Source organism: Podarcis pityusensis, assembly GCF_964106645.2.
Source record: "Podarcis pityusensis genome assembly, chromosome: 5".
Lineage (NCBI taxonomy): Eukaryota > Metazoa > Chordata > Lepidosauria > Squamata > Lacertidae > Podarcis > Podarcis pityusensis.
The window spans coordinates 74,055,244-74,068,217 of record NC_138032.1 but is presented as its reverse complement, the minus strand read 5'-3'; the positions used below and the strand labels follow the sequence as shown (position 1 = coordinate 74,068,217).

Here is a 12,974-nt window from a genome sequence, read left to right as displayed (position 1 = left end):
TAGTAACAATTTGGACTAGATGGGAACAGTACTGTGCCTCAAGCATGCTTTGCACGCCCCATATCTCACGTGTAATCCATGCTGTTTTTAACAAATGGATAGAAGGATATCTCAGTTGGTAGAGCATGAGACCCTTATCCTCAGGGTTGTGGGTTTGAGCCCCATGCTCAGTGAAAGATTCCTGCATTAAAGGGGGTTGGACTAGATGATCGTCATGACCCCTTCCAACTCTACTATTCTATGATTCTATGATCTCAGGTGTCAGGACTAGGAAGGGTCTCTGCCTGAGATGCTGAAGTATTGCTACTAGTAGAAAATGACAGTGACAGGGAAGATGGTCTGACATGAGAAAGCGCTCTCTGTGGGCTCCCCTTTCAAAAATCAGTGTGTGCTCCCCCTTTCAAATAAAGAAGGGCTAAGCATGATTTCAGTGCGTTATTGACATGTTTGGTTTTTTTAATTGCAAGTGGCTCACTTCCAGTAAACATTTTCATTTTTAAAACAAAGTGTTGTTGCCAGTGGGTTCACTAAGTGTTATTTTGGATATGCATTCTAAGTGTCCTTTTGCCTTATTAATGAGTGCAATAATGCAAGCGCTGGTTGCTTTGAGCCGAGAATCAATGGATGTTTTTATTTAAAGCATAGCAGGAATCGTATAATGCCCATGAATGCATTATTGTCACTGTAGGGCTGGCTGGTCTAAACCTGCCTCTCTGATTGGTTTAAATCAAATCAGTCCAAGCACTTCATAAAAATGTCCTTGTCAGCCCAGTTTGGCTTGCAAACCTATTCATCTCTGTCAGTTTTTAATATTAGTACCAGCTCTTGGCAATAGTCCATTAGTACTGTACTTAATTGCTCATGTTACAGATGATTACCAATATAAAAAGCATTAATGTTTTCCCATTGTGGAGCTGTTGCTATGTACGTGACTCAACACATACAAAGTGTGCAAGTTGTTATTTTGATCAGGAGGCTACAGTTCTTGTAAATTACAGTGGCTGATCACATAAAGTAAAGACAGTATGGGCTGGCTTTAGTACCGCAACAACACAAACCTGGATTTCTGATTTGTGCGCTGTCAGGATCCTGCATTTCTGTGTTAGGTTATCTGGGATTTAGAAATCATTGAAAATGGTCAGTTTTCTCATAGAACAGTGTTCTTTGCAATGTATTCTAAGGATATTGATATCAGATCAGATGCAGTTTTCACTCAGTGCCAGTTAAAGTGAGTCAGGGGTTGGTTTGTTTTTCACCCCTGCGCAAAATACGCAATGGATGATTTTTGTTTCCCTGAGTAAATAGACATGATGCTGTAAATGAGCAGGAAGTTGTGGTTTTTGTTAGGGAACTCTCTCTCTCTCTCTCTCTCTCTCTCTCTCTCTCTTCATGATGTGTTTGTGACCTCACATTTCCTAAACAAAATGTAATTAAAAAGGAAACAGACTACACATTAAGGTTATGTGTTCTTCTATAAATTGTCTGTCCAGGAAGGTCCACTCCTCACACCCTTGACTGATTGTGTATTCCCTTCCGGAGAAGTAAATCTGAAAAGTTGTAACTCCACCTGACAGAGAATATTGAGATTACTACTAGAGATGCCAAAGCTCAAGAATGGTTTAAGGAAAGCTAGTAAACACACGCACAAAGAAACACACACACACACACACACACACACACACACACACACCCCCTCTCTACAACATAGGCACATCCACATACAGTATTAGATGCTCTTTCTTTTTCTATCCTAGGATAGTTAAAATGTATGAAAGGTGAAACTCAAAACCCATTTGAGCCATTTTTCTGGCAGCAGACACCCAATAGCCTGCTGCCCCTCTGGTTGGAGAAACTCACAGTTATCTCCTATTGAGAACAAAGATGTAGTTTAGCCATGCACACTTCTTTCAACTTTGAAGAGCAACTGCCAGAAGAGATCAGGGCTGCAGCACATGGGGTGGTTTTAACCCTTTCTCCCTGCACTGTGGTCCCAATGAAAACCCTTCTCCCTAACCCCTAAAAGCTGCTGTTGGTGCAAATGATAGCTTCTTTCCTGGGCCAAATAGAAGCTATGGGGAGAGGAATTTCATCAGGTTAAACCGCTCTCTTCATGCTCTGCAATCTCATTCTTGATCATACACAGAGTTGCTGTTTAACACTGAAAAAAGAAGCATGTAACACCATACTACACGTTTAATGTAACTTGCAATTTGGGCATTATGACAGCTATATTCTCACTTGAAGCTCCCTGCTCTGATCTTTATTTCCTGTCAGTTCCCCACCCACCCTTAAAGGGACAGATATCTCTTCTACAACATCATTCTGTACAGGACATTGCAGACTTTGTGTCTCAGTGTCAAACTTTAGTCATAAAAATGTTGTGTTTTAAGACGTCTTAGTAATACTGGTATCTTGGACTACTTGAATTCCAAATGTCTGCTTTCTGTCTGTTACTGACCATTTTTTATATTCAGAGACAGCAGTGTCAAAATTGTTAGGATACTTCACAGCAGAACTGAAACCTGCCATGCATATACTCCATAATGTTGTGACATCTATTGTACAAAACCCATGGCATCATCGTACAATAGCCAGCATTTGAGCAGGGAGTAAATCACACGCAAGTGATAGGTTGCACATTTGAACTTGCTGAAGTGTGAAATCACAACAATCCATGCATGCAACAGAACCAGAGGGCCCTTCACATGCTTCCATGGTTCCACATATTTTTTGAATTACATTTATATCTCACCATTTCCTTCAAGGAGCTCAAAGTGGCATACGTGGTTCTCTTCTTCTCTTGTCATCCTCACAATGACCCAATGGAGGTAGGTTAGGTTGTCAGACAGTGATTGGCCCAAGTTGTGTTCACTACCTCATTAATCCAAATATTTAAATGTAATGTATTCAACCCTATCATGTCAGTTGTGGAATCAGAATGTTTGTGTGTATGTGTGTTTTCCTTGTCCCAAACAAATACATTTAAAATCCAGGTAGAGCAATAGGGCACTTATTTACATGTCAAAATGAGAATTTTTACATATTGCAGATAAGTAAGGCAACAAAAGCTGCAACAAACAGGTCTAACACTGTCACAGATGTTACAACTTTAACTTGAGGGCTAAACTCTGTGACTCTTCTACCTCCTAGGTAATACAACTGACGACCGATTTTGAATTACGGTATATTGAATTGAGCATCAGGTGGTCTTCCTATATTTAACTGAGCTCTCAAGTTGATGCTTTGCCACTTGTGGTTGCGCCTCCCTCTGTCCAATACTTTAGCAACATTTAGAGTGTCATGCTAAAGATTGAATAGTTTTGGTCAAGAATGAATGTCTAATCTGTTGTTTTACTTGGGCTTTCAATTTTATTTTAATTCTATAACCAAAACTGTCAATAACTAAACAATAACTAAGGGTCATAGGTGGCGCTGTGGTCTAAACCACAGAGCCTAGGGCCTGCCAATCAGAAGGTTGGCGGTTCAAATCCCCATGACTGGGTGAGCTCCCGTTGCTCAGTCCCAGCTCCTGCCAACCTAGCAGTTCGAAAGCACGTCAAAGTGCAAGTAGATAAATAGGTACTGCTCCGGCGGGAAGGTAAATGGTGTTTCCGTGCACTGCTCTGGTTCGCCAGAAGCGGCTTAGTCATGCTGGCCACATGACCTGTCTGCGGACAAACGCCAGCTCCCTCAGCCAGTAAAGCGAGATGAGCGCCGCAACCCCAGAGTCATCTGTGACTGGACTTAATGGTCAGGGGTCCCTTTACCTTTACCTAAACAATAGCTAAATAACTAAACTGGCTGAATCAATTCAAAATTGTATGTCGCTGATTCAGTAAATTGTGGTGGCAGTTGTATAATTTAAGAATAAGCCCCATTGTGAACTCAAGAGGGACTGGCCTCTAAGAAATAATATGTAAGACTCTGTGGTGACCATGTGAGTAGGAAGGAAGAAAAAGAGCTTAGGTATACGATGCATGTAAATTGTAGGGGTTGGATGTCAATGGATGGCATTAGGAGTCTTTACTTCCACCATCTGGAATACCTTGCGAAAAGCTTGCTTTCAGTGAAAAATGTTTAGGTGTGTGTATGGATGATGTAATTGAGATGTAAATAAAAATGTAGAACTGAAGCAAATATTTGTAAATATTCACATTTGCCAATTCTTCCATTCTAATTCTGAAAGCATTCGTTTGCCCTTGTAATTTCAGTTTGTATTTTGAATGGTTTCCCCTCAAAACACAAGTGGTTTCGACTTTGGCATCTCTTGATTTGAGTTGGCAGGCCTCAGAAATGAAAACTGATCAGCAGAAGCTGTCAAATACTGTCAGATGCTAAATACCATTGCATGCCAACTATCAAATAGTGTCAAACACCATTGCATAACAACTGTGAAACACCAATATTAAATACCATTGCATGCCAGTTATCAAATACTAAATACCATTGCATCCCAACTAGCAAAAGCTGTCCAACACCATCTGTCAAATTTGAAAGATTAAAATAAAATCTCAGACTCAAATGTATTATACAGAAATCAAATACCATAGGACATAAAATACAAATATCAGATATTTTATAAGCATTACAATATTCAGAGAACATGCGAGTATAGAGCTGTATACAAATTCTAATAGCAATAATAATTTGCAGACCCAAATTCTGAGGAGTGTTTTTTGAAACTTTATTGTTTGTTTATTTCTAGACAACACTGTTTTTAAAAAAATACAGTTTCAGCTCTCTTTAAAAAAAAAAGTCCATGTCAGCAAAGACCATGAAGTCTTGGTTCTGTCGGTCTGATGTCTTTTCTAACCCGAACTCATAAAGGAGCCTGGCTAGCCTTGGCTTCTCCTATAATTTCATAAGAGAATTTCTTGGATGTCTGCATTCAGTTTTTCCACAGTAAAGTTTTAAGATGGCTTCTGGGTGTGGGTGGGTGTCCTTGGTTGATGGTTAATACATTATCTTATTTGTCTAAATTTAGACAACCTTTCTTTCCTGTTTCTTCACTATACTTCAATCCCCCAAACTTGGGAAACACAAGCTCTGCTAAGTCTTTTTTTTTACAGGACAATAAAGTATTTTTCATCTCATGCAGCCCATCCATCCATCCCATAAGGGGAGGGGGGAGAGAGAGAGAGAAAGAAAGAAAGAGAGAGAAACTGGTACCTTTGAATACTATCTCTTTCCATGCTATCAAAATTCTCTTCCTCTCATCTCCTCTAGTGCTTTGTGAAATTTCTTCCACTTTGGGACAAGTTGGAAGAGTCATTCACATTGGGATGGTTATTTTCCTTTCTTACATGCTCTAATAAGCAGCGATGTCAGTTAACAATGTTGACATTTAAAATATCATAGGCATCTGGATTAGAGTCTATTGAAATGAATGGGGCGCTTGACACCTTAAAGCTATTGTTACAGACTCCCTGCATTCTCAGACAGATGGTCCTTTTTATTGGTTACACTGATTCCTTGGTTTAAAAGGCCTCATTCCACAGCCATAACAGCAAGAGGTTTATTATATTTTAAAATGTAACCTGATACTTTAGAGAACAAGTCAGAGGCCTTTCTGCAGCCTTACGGCTGCTGGGTCTTCATGCTCCTTAAAAACTATGGATCCTGTCTTGGTCTTAAATCACTCATTTGTAATGTATCTGAACAGTTCAAATGCTTGCTTTTACAAAAAAAAAATGTCCAGCTGAAGTGCCCGTAAGATTATTTCATGAGGGGGAAAAACACATCTCATATTCCAATATCCCCATCCTGATAATATGAAAAACGAAATCTATTTTTACTCACAAAACCCAGTTAGGTCAAAATAAGGCATTGGAAGCAGGTTCCTGAAACAGCTGTAAAGACATATACATATGCTGTGAGGAAATTTCATACACAAGAGAGTCCAATAGTCCAACCAAAATGTTATTTGTTTTTCTTTTCTTTGCTTAAAGTATTTAGAGAGAACTTTGTAGAAGTGTGTACATTTCAGGAGCATCTGTAAGCACTAACATCCTGTCCAGAGGGGCAATAGAAAAACCTATTATACCATCTATCTAAAAAAATATTTTAGTTCCCTTCACTAAAGGTTGTAATTAATAGGAGGTTTGGGGTTCAGGTTGTTGAAAACATCCCGAGGCAAAAATTAACCAGGTCTTGTTCCATACTGGAAACTTCAGCTAGTTCTTTGTTTAACCAAAAAGAAAGCAAGAAAGCACCAAATAAAATATTTTCTTTTGCTAGAGCAATTCTCTCCCCCACTCTCCTGTGTTTCTTCTAGGAAGTAAATTTGCTCAGAAGTAAGCCTCGCTGAGTTTAATTGGACTTTCTCCCAAGCAAATGATAATAAGACTGCTGCCTAAATTTATTTGTATTGGCCATTGGGAATAACAAAATAGAAGTAAAGTTCAGAGACATAAAGCCATTTTTGTACAACAGAACTGCCATCTGTGGTACATGACGGTCATATATTAAATAAGAGTGAAGAAAGGCATAATATAACAGGAGAAGATGCAACAGTTTTCTTCCCTTATAATATGGGCTTCTCCTGTTTCACAGTCTGCATGATATATTTGCATACCAGCAAATCAGGCGCTAGATCAGCCAGTCTTGCTCCTCTCCACATGCGTGCCTTTTTTATTTTTCAAAGAGTCATATGTATATCCGTTTATATATTCATTTGTCCCCCTTTAAACAAACATAAATATTTAAAAACAGCTTCAAAACTGCTTCAGGGATTTTTTGTGTGGGTGTGTGAGGAGTAAGTGGACAGTTGATCCTCATTCGAATGCCGCCATATTAATAAACCTATACAAACAGCAGCTTATTTTGCGTCAGAAGACAGTTACCAGTCTGCAAATGAAGGAAACCTCCACCGTTCCCATAGTGGTCCGTTTGTACAGACCCAAATGTAACTTAAAATCTTATTAACTAAAATAATAATTATTGATCACCTCAGGCCTGTAGTAGTACTTGAACTGACTTTTGGCAGCAGGGCCTCTAACTGTCTCTAAGAAAACCTTTGCAATTTGTGAATTTCATTGTGAGTTTTCCACCAAGCGAGAGTTTGAGAATCAATTATTTGCCTTGGCATTTTTTCCTTCTTTGATAAATAACAAGAGGGTTTCTACTTATATTTCTGTCCTCGGGGCTTTATCATTAAGATTAAATAACTGTACTCTCAAGCATGCCACTGAACAAACATCTTTTCAATTATGTGAGTAATGGATGCTTTAACAAAAGAACTATTGAAAAGTCTGAAAGCATGTTTCTCTCCCCCCCCTTCCCCTCTAAACTAAAAATATTAAAATTAAAGTATCTAGTGACAGAAGAATGCCATTGTTTGCTCCTTAAAGCAGATTCTTAATTCTCTAGTCAAAATGTCTTATGTGTGTTTGCAATACTTGTTCACAACTTGTTTTGTAGTTTTGAAAACTACCTGAAAGCCATTATCAAGAGATGCACAAAGTGTGTTGTTTTAAAATGGAGGAGCCTTCTGGTGGTTTGTGCTCCAATATTCTCCCGCCACTTGTGTTTGAAGCCACTTAAGCCACGATGCATAGGTATCCTGTAGCTTATTGAAGAAATACTTTCCCCCTCAAACCAGCTTCCAATTTGAAAACGTAAAGCAGAGTTGAACAGAGGTGTGTACTTTGAGAAAGTCATTGCACATGTGCAGATGACAGCTTCGTGGAATACAAGGGTGCCTGCTCCTGGGGGCCGAGGCACTGCGGCTCCCTGATCTATTTTTTGAAGGGGCCAGGCCCCTTCAAAATGTTCAGAGGGCCCTCCTCAATTCTCTGCAGAAGGTGGCACCTCTGGTGTGGGGTTGTGGGCATGACGAGACACATCAGGTAATGTACTTCAGATGAAGACATCCCCACCCGCTCACTGGTTTGTACAGCAAAATAAAAATGTGCTGAAACACTACAGGGGTGAAACAACCTCACTGCTTTTTAAGCCTCTAATGTTTACATAGCTTAAGTCTCAAGAATAAGCTTTCCTCGTTATCTGGGCTTCTTTGTCTGAATATTGTGGGAAAACTGAAAATAGCCTTCGGATCAGAACTGGATGCAGGCAGGATCTATGGAAGCCCAAGGACAGTGTTAGGTGAGGTCTTAGTGACTTTCTTTTCCATATATGCCGCCTTCCCATTTTTTGGTCGTATGTGAGGTACTTGGCAACCTTCCCTACTGGGTTTCAGTACAAGTCCCCGATTAAAGGAATAAAGAGAGCTTTCTGCAAGGAATGAGGTAGCATTGTTTGCGAACAAAGCAAAGCTGTGGTTGGTTTTGCCAGTAATGTACGTGTTTGATTTGAGCTACAGATCAGTACAAGTTCTCCTTGTGAATGAAGAAACTTATTTATATACGCGCACAATCGGGGAATTTAAAACAAACCTTCAGAATGTTAAGTTAGATTGTGCTTTGGGAGCAATATTGAAGTTCTGAGCAGGAAATTTTTGCAAATACAGTCTTCAGTATATGGGATTCAGCCTCTTCTCTGCTGCAGCCACAGCAGGAAAGGTCGCAGCTGGGTGGGTGGGTGGGGCTTGCTTCAGTTTGCTAACTTAAGCAGCCACAATGCAAATGTGTTACGTACGAAAGTCCTAGTCACGCATACCTTCGATAAACACCCTTTATGTGTGGTAGGACGGCAGGATCAGGCATGGTGTGTGTACACACACTGGGCCTCTTATCTGCAGTCTGACAAAAGTAAGGCTAATAGCAGAAGAGCCAAACTTAAAAAATAATGATTGATCTTCATGCATAAAATTACACATGTATGGATGCCTCATAGGCTTCATCTGCACTATACATGTAAAGCAGTGTTAGGTAAAGGTAAAGGGACCCCTGACCATTAGGTCCAGTCTTGAACGACTCTAGGGTTGCAGCGCTCATCTTGCTTTACTGGCCGAGGGAACCGGTGTACAGCTTCTGGGTCATGGCCAGTATGACCAAGCCATTTAGACCACAGCTATCCCACTTTAAATAGTCATGACTTCCCCCAAAGAATTCTGGGAACTGTAGTCTGGTAAGGGTGTTTAGGAGACCCCTGTTCTCCCCACAGAGCTACAGTTCCCAGTGTTTTTTGACACTCAGTCCCCTTTCCCAGGGAACTATGGGAATTGTAGCATTGTGAGGTGCATAGGTGGCCTCACAACCCTCAGCACTATTAACAAACCACAGTACCCAGGAGTCTTTGGGGGAAGTGGCATGATACTGCTTTATACATATAGTGCAGATGGAGGCATACTTTCTGTGTGAAAGTTCTGTGTGAAAGCATACAGATTTCTGTGTGAAAGTTAAGCGCATCAATAAATATTCCCATCAAAATCAAGGGGAGTGAAAAATGCTTAGCTTTGATTGCCCCCCCCCCGTGTTAGAAGCATATTAGGAGAGATATCATGTGCCATCTGTTAGCATGTCCTACTGAACATGAGTAATTCAGTATCTACATTAGTGTGTACCCCCATCAACCTGCTCCTGATGTTATGGCTTGCAGTTGCAATGTGTGCTACCCTGATTCAAGCTGCAAGCTATAAATAGGTTTACGAATGCATTCTACTACTTTCCTGATTCAGTATGGAATGGCACTTCCCTTGAGCTCATGCAGTACTGTGAAGATAGAATGTCTTTAAAATAGTGGTATGCTTCCAGGTCAGTGGCTGGAACTAATATGAAGCTCTAAAGAAAGGCCAACATCTATCGCTGCAAACCTCCTTTACGAAAAACTGTCCTAGACAGAACATTCACACATATGGAGGTGCCAGTATTATTGATCTGTTCTTAATCATCACCATTCTTCTTGATCATCTTAGAGTCCCCATCACTGTAGGTGATCTTCACTAACTTGTTTTTATCGTAGAAAGACTCATGAAAGGGCAGTGGTTACCAGGCAGGTTTCGTTTTCCTGCTTGTACTGCTGTTTTATAGAATCATGCAACTTCACCTCTGAAAAGGAATTGCCCGCCCCCACTATTTCGCTCTGCACAGCTTGTTTGTGAAAATGGCCTCTTCAAAGTGCTTCAGAGGAAGCTAATGATGAATCAGTGTACCCATATTAGTACCATTGTCTTTTTAACTCTTCTCCCCCCCCCCCAAAAAAAAAACCTCTGGAATATCTGGCGAGTTCCATATAGACTGTTGGAAACCTTTGTTTCTTTGTTGTGTTGTATTTTTTAGAGACTGAAGATTTTTTTTTCTAATTCAGTAACCCTATGAAGTAGATTGTTGCTGACCTGGTTCTGCAAGCAAGTAACTTGAGACTGAGATTTAGATTGTTTCCACACACCAGTCCAGACCATAACTGACAAACAGAAAGCATAGCAGGGAGTTTCTAAGTAAAGAGGTATTTCTGTTGTTGTGGGAGTTTAGTTACTTCGCTGTTACGACACAAAAGTGGATGTAACCCCTGTAGCTGTCATGCAAGCCCAATTGGATTAGTTGTGACTAGAATGGATCCTGCCCCACAGCTTGTGGGAGATAAGCTCATTTGTGTGGGCTTTAAGCTCATTTGTGTGGAATTTCCTCTAGAGACCTGACTGAGGAAATCTTGACCAAGGAAACCTAGCAAAGACAGGATTCACCTGGAATTCGAATATTGGTTTGAGAGATTTGGGGGGGGGCTACATTTCTTACATTGCTATCAATATTCCTTTAATGATAAGAGTGTGGTACATCTTGGCTATTCTGCAGCAAGGATTGGTACGCTATAATTTCTGCCATTTTCCTAGCACCCCCTTTTTTATCAATTCAAACTATTGTCACTGTAAGAAAAGGGTGTTGTGACAATTGAATCATTCCCGTGAAAGATGATTATGTATTCCCTTAGATCTGAATCACTTAAGAAAGCCATTCATTGTCAATGGAAAACAAACTGGGTCCTTGAGGCTAATTTTTCGTCTCTAATGTGTCCATTGGTCTAAGCATGGGCGCATGGGCCATTTGCACATTAACCTTGGAGAGGTATACCCACTGTTTGGATCACGTGCACAGAGAAGAGGTTTTCAGCAGCAATCATAGGCAGCAAAAGAAGGAATCGGGGAAAACTGACTCGCAAAATGAGTAGTTTTACCCAAGATCCTTGAGCCCAAGCTACCTGAGAGTGAACTTTGCTAAAGTAAATGGAGCTACTCTAAGAGACACAGCTGGAGCTATAGGAAAAACAATGCCAATCATTTGATACACAGGCGGGAGCAATGGGCAAAGGTAAAAGGCCCTCCTCAAACCAACAGGGATGGCGGAGTTCACACAAAAGCTGGCTGCAGGCTTTTGGCCTCATGCCTTTGCTGAACCAGGGCCATGATAGCTCCCTGATTTTAGGATGAGCCCTAAGTCTTTCCTGCAATATCTCAGAATAGCGCAAACGGGTAGAGCGTGAGACTCTTAATCACAGAGCCCCATGTTGGGCGAAAGATTACTACACTGCAGGGGGTTGGACTAGATGATCCTTGTAGCCCCTTCCAGCTCTATGATTCTATGATAAGAACTTATGATCCCATCCAGTTCCAGTAATGGAAGAATGCAGGAGAGGCAGGGATGGTTGCGGGGTTGGGGGGGGGGATTACAGTGTCAGAGGTTGAAATGGGTGCTATTGCCTTGGCATAGGAAGTTGCCTTTCGCCACATCAGAGTTGATCACTTGTCTGTTTTGCTCAGTATTGGCTGCTGTGATTGACACCAGTTCTCCCAACAAGAGCTTGTTCTTCCTGTGTGTTTCCTATATTTTTACCTTACTCAGAGAAGCAAGGGGTGAGGCCAGAGTCAAGCGAGAAGAACGCCACTCCCATAGCATAAGAATGAGGTCACAATGAAGTTAAATATGGAGCTGGCAGCCTTGACTACAGATTTCCTTTCCTTTCATGCTCCCCCCCTCAAGAGTTATTCTTCTAACCCCTTTTATTTTTATTACTATAAATAGATGCAGTCCACTATTTCCTGCGCAATAGAGTTGGACTTAAAAGAGTAGTTGCTTGGCACAAGAATTAATCAGTATATGAAGCATTAGTACTTATCACTTTAATATTTTTTAAAACACACACACACACACGCATAAGATTTTGAGTTGCATTTTCCCCATGGCACAGGAGAAGAATGTTGGCTAATGAAGGATAAGAGTTGTGTGGTTAATGCCTTTTATGAAATACTAATGATGAAGACATGTTTGACATGCTGTAAAATACATTTTTCTAATGTGAAGTTTCTGCCTTTTGTTGGAGATGAGACAAAATCCCCAGAGGATTTTAGAATTTGTAAATATAAAATTATCTGCCTCCATGGTTCTCCCCCCCCCCTTTTTTTTAAAGGCTGGCAGAAAGCCAGATTACTTACATTACTGTAATAGATTTGATGACCTCTGACTTCTGCTGTGGAGAAGTACATTGAATTTTTCATTACATCAGAGGATGCTGAAAGCTGAAAACTCAGAATACTAGGCACTAGTATTTAATTCAACATTTAGCCAAGCAAAATCTTTCTCCTCCCCCCCACCCCCGCTAAAAGGGGGGGGAGTACCCACAATTAAATGTAATGTATCTCTGATTGTGTCGGGATTAATAAAACACTGATTTGTTCATCCAGCTCGTATTGATTTTTAAGTTGCCTTTATTTATTTTTTCAAAAAGGATAATCTTGCTTTTCATAGTCATTGAATTTAATCAGAAGCTCAGTTGATGGCAAAGACTTCCCTACTGTTTCTGCTCTGGGCTGGAAAATGTTATTCTTGTATTATTCCAGTGGAAAAAATAGCCCCGTGCTGTTCAGAAATCTGCTGCCTGCAGAAGGGTTGTTCTTTAATACGCTACTGCTTACACATTCTCGTTATGTTAATTATCCTATAAATAATGCATTTTATTAATCTGAATGTAGGCATTGCGTTCATAATAAAGGCATGTTCCACCCCCGCCCTGCAAACCCAAACCCTGGGTTACGTGGAAGTAAATGCCCTCCTCTTACTGTGTACTCCCCTCCTCTGCGTTTC

General features: G+C 40.5%; 2 protein-coding genes across 6 annotated transcripts in view; one reads left to right on the top strand and one right to left on the bottom strand.

The window, feature by feature from the left end:
* Positions 1-12,974, top strand: part of ARID5B (AT-rich interaction domain 5B) — a 182,154-nt gene that overhangs the window by 151,791 nt on the left and 17,389 nt on the right. The window lies entirely within an intron of this gene.
* RTKN2 (rhotekin 2) overlaps positions 4,734-12,974 on the bottom strand; it is a 71,638-nt gene continuing 63,397 nt past the window's right edge. Inside the window, exon 15 of one of the 2 annotated variants that reach the window (XR_013986143.1) lies at positions 4,734-5,849. The gene's annotated coding sequence lies outside the window, so the exon portion shown is untranslated. The remainder of the gene's footprint in view (positions 5,850-12,974) is intronic. The other variant, XR_013986140.1, reaches the window with a different exon arrangement.